Source organism: Cebus imitator, unplaced genomic scaffold (genome assembly GCF_001604975.1).
Source record: "Cebus imitator isolate Cc_AM_T3 unplaced genomic scaffold, Cebus_imitator-1.0 Scaffold303, whole genome shotgun sequence".
Classification (NCBI taxonomy): domain Eukaryota; kingdom Metazoa; phylum Chordata; class Mammalia; order Primates; family Cebidae; genus Cebus; species Cebus imitator.
The window spans coordinates 2,636,611-2,640,295 of record NW_016107618.1 but is presented as its reverse complement, the minus strand read 5'-3'; the positions used below and the strand labels follow the sequence as shown (position 1 = coordinate 2,640,295).

The window sequence follows — 3,685 nt, the reverse complement described above, 5'->3', positions numbered from 1 at the left end:
CATCAGGGACTATCAATGTTGCTAATTCTAACCATCTGTTTTGTGTCAGCAATCTACTTGATGTATAAACATTATTTCTCCCAGCAGATTACTCCCTTCTTCTTTAACTACTTCTTAGACTTGACTGAGCTTGGTTTCTGCTGACCATACTCCTGTCCTTGTTTCCTCTGACATCACCAGCCACTTCAAGCTTATCTCCCTCTTTCTTCCTCCTTTTCTTTGCCTCTTTTCTATATACACTAACTCATTGGGTAATCGTATTCAGTGCTCAGGGCTTTGAATACCATTTTCTATGCAGACAACTTTCAAATTTATAACTTCAGTATAGACTTATCTGAATTCTGTCCATATATATTTAAATGCCAGGATACAGATGCACACGCACACACACACACACACACACACACACTCCTAGATAATTAATAAGCAAATTACACTTGACATCTTCAAAACTGAACTTCTCACCTTTACCAGATGCAATTGCTGCGAAAATCTTTCCATGATACAAATGGCAATGCCATCCTTCTATTTGACTAAGCCAACATCCTTGAATGATCTCTAGTATCTCTTTCTTTCACACCCCCATCAAAGCTATCAGAAAATCTTTCAAAAATAACCAGAATCAAATCATTTTTCTCATCTCTACTACTTAAAAGCCACCATCATCTCTTACCTGGTTTATTGTCATGCCATAAAACAATATTTTACTACGTTTACAGTCTAGACTCATCTCAGTGCTCACCATCCATAGTGATGGCGATAGAATATAACTTAGCTCATCATATATCTGTTCAAAACTGTTCAACATCTGTGTTTGATTTATTAAGCCAAATGATCTTATGATGTTCTAAATGCTAACAAAAACTGGGTTTCAGTTTTTGAATTCATGTCCCATTACTCTGTCTTTGGCACTATTTCTCGTCACAGTGGCCCCCTTCTTGAGCTCACTAGCTATGTCCCTGAAATCTATAGGACTCACTTGGCATAGTGACATATCCCCTTGGTAAATATGCAACTTTTCAATTTATACTTCCTTAATGTATATGCTTCTGTTATTTTACTGAGATTAAGAATTTTAATTTCCTTCAATCTACATAACAAAGAATTCGGCAAAAGAATAAAATGGTGTTTTAAGTGCTCATTTAAAGCTTGAGGTTTTTACAAAAATTGGAACACAAAGAGAAGACCTGGAATAAATAAACTCTGTAAATTTAACAGCTCAGAAATATCAATGGAAATGAAATTTCAGTGTTAGAGGCCTACTGTGTGCCAGGGCAAGGAGGGAAACAAATTATTAATCAATGGGCATAGTTCAATTTTCCAAATACTCTTTTTATTGTTGCCATGTAAGACTAGAAATCTTCCACAACTGTTAGATTAATTGACAGAAATTCAGAGTTTAGAAGACACAATCTCTTTCCCCCCACTCATAAATCAATCTTGTCTTAATAATGTTAATAAATGACTATAAAAAATTACTCCAGCCTTTGAGAGGGGATAGTCACAGCACTGATGGATACAGACCAAGAGCCACTGACATATACAACAAATTTCAGGACCTGTTAAGACCTTGCTTTCCTCAGTGCTTATTCTTACCCACAGAATAAAGTATACATGTATAAATAATGAGACACATTCAGTCAAACTGAGACACAGTATGAATAATTCTCCAATCAGAAAGGAAGGCCACTTGAAAGTATTTTTGACTATACAAATTAATAGAGCCTTGAGGCTTGTAGGAAAATAATGATACAATTTTCTCATAAGTATAGCTAATAAAAGAAGGATTAAGAAGTACAAATGACATGGTGAGCTTACCAGATCTCCATATAAATTAACTGATTCATGGGTAGAATTTCAGAAAAAACATAATTATCTCTGATTCACTATCCCCATGTTGCTTATTGAAGGCGATGATGGAGTTGCTGATCGTATGCAAACATACAGTAATAAGATGTGTAAGAATAGCACAAACTTCCCAAACAATGGAATAATTCTGGCATTGCATAGTCAGAATGAAATATAGTTTGTGATTAAATGACCTAGACTATTGTGTATAGAACTCTTCATTCCCTTTAACAAAATTTAAAAAACATTGCAGATATTATAAAAGTCTAAAAATGCAACTGCATATGAAATTTATAAGATCCTATATTTTTAATAATGAAAAGAGCAGTAAAATGGCAAATGCTATATTTTATTTTCTGTCCTTGTGTACTGCTTGTTCAGGTAGATACATGTTTTATTCTTAAATAAATAAATACCTATGTACAACAGAAATAAATGTTTTAATCTTATTAACTATCAAATGGCTTTTTCATCCTGTTTTCTTCCATCCATTTTTCCTTTATCTTTAACTATATTTTTATAATTTGAATCACAAATGTGTATGTTTTCAGATACTATCAGGTAAGGACAACTGATGTCATAAATAATAAAAGTCATATCTTATGGCTCCCTAGTGCTTGTTAGTATAAAATATAATAATGAATATTTTGTCAGCCTATTTCCTGGCATATTTTTATACAAGTAAACAAATTAAGATGTGAGTGTGATTTTATTTGAACGAATATGTGATGTCAAATATATTCTAGGGAAAAAAAATTGTGATCAATTAAATTCCATTCTTCTTTTCTGTGATTATTGAAAATGGTTTTCTTTTTACTAAAATATTTAAATAGATGTGACTAAGCTTTCAAAACATTTTTGTTTAGTTGTTTTGACTTAAAATTTTGATATTTTCAGAGCAGATGATGAATCTGAAAAAAGTTGACATTTAATGATTATAATTTGTTTTTCTCTTTAGAAATTTTAGGAGAGATTATTTTTCTTCTTTTTATTTCATGGCAAACGGATAATGTGCCAATGCTGTAACAAGGTTCAAGTGTGGCACATCTCACACATGTGTGTGATCACCCAGTCATCACATTCTTGAACTACAAAAGCATCAGGAGAGATTATTTTGAATGCTTTAGAATAATTCCTTTCAAACATTACATAAAGATAATATTCCAGTTTTTAACTTACTTTACATTTTTTGATGAGAGATATATTTGAACACTTCGAATACAGTCACTTTGTTTCTTTTTTATATCTTTTAGGACATTTTAAAAATTTTTTATACTTTAAGTTCTATGATACATGTGTGGAATGTGCAGGTTTGTTACATATCCTCTGCCTATGGGGTTGTTTTTTTCTTGTAAATTTGTTGAAGTTCTTTGTCGATTCTGGATATTAGCCCTTTGTCAAATGGATAGATTGGAAAAAATGTTCTCTCATCTGTAGGTTACCTGTTCACTCTGATGATAGGTTCTTTTGCTGCACAGATCTTTAGTTTAATTAGATCCCATTTTTCAATTTTAGCTTTTGTTGCCATTCCTTTTTGTGTGTTAGTCATGAAGTTTTTCCCAATGCCTATGTCCTCAATGGTATTGCCTAGGTTTTCTCCAAGGGTTTTTATGGTGTTAGGTCTTTAATTCATCTTGAGTTAATTTTTGTATAAAGTATAAGGAGGAGTCCAGTTTCACTTTCTGCATATGGCTAGCCAGTTTTCCCAACACTATTTATTAAACGGAATTCTTTCCCCATTGGTTGTTTTTGTCAGGTTTGTCAAAGATCAGATGGTTGTAGATGTGTGGTGTTATTTCCAAGGCCTCTGTTCTGTTCCATTGGTCTCTATATATGT

At 32.6% G+C, this 3,685-nt stretch overlaps 1 non-coding gene across 1 annotated transcript; it reads right to left on the bottom strand.

Moving 5' to 3' along the window:
* Positions 1 to 2,844: 2,844 nt before the first annotated feature.
* On the bottom strand, positions 2,845 to 2,948 carry LOC119467553. Its single transcript, XR_005196090.1, has one exon. It is a non-coding gene; the product is annotated as a small nucleolar RNA U13 (small nucleolar RNA).
* Positions 2,949 to 3,685: the final 737 nt, after the last annotated feature.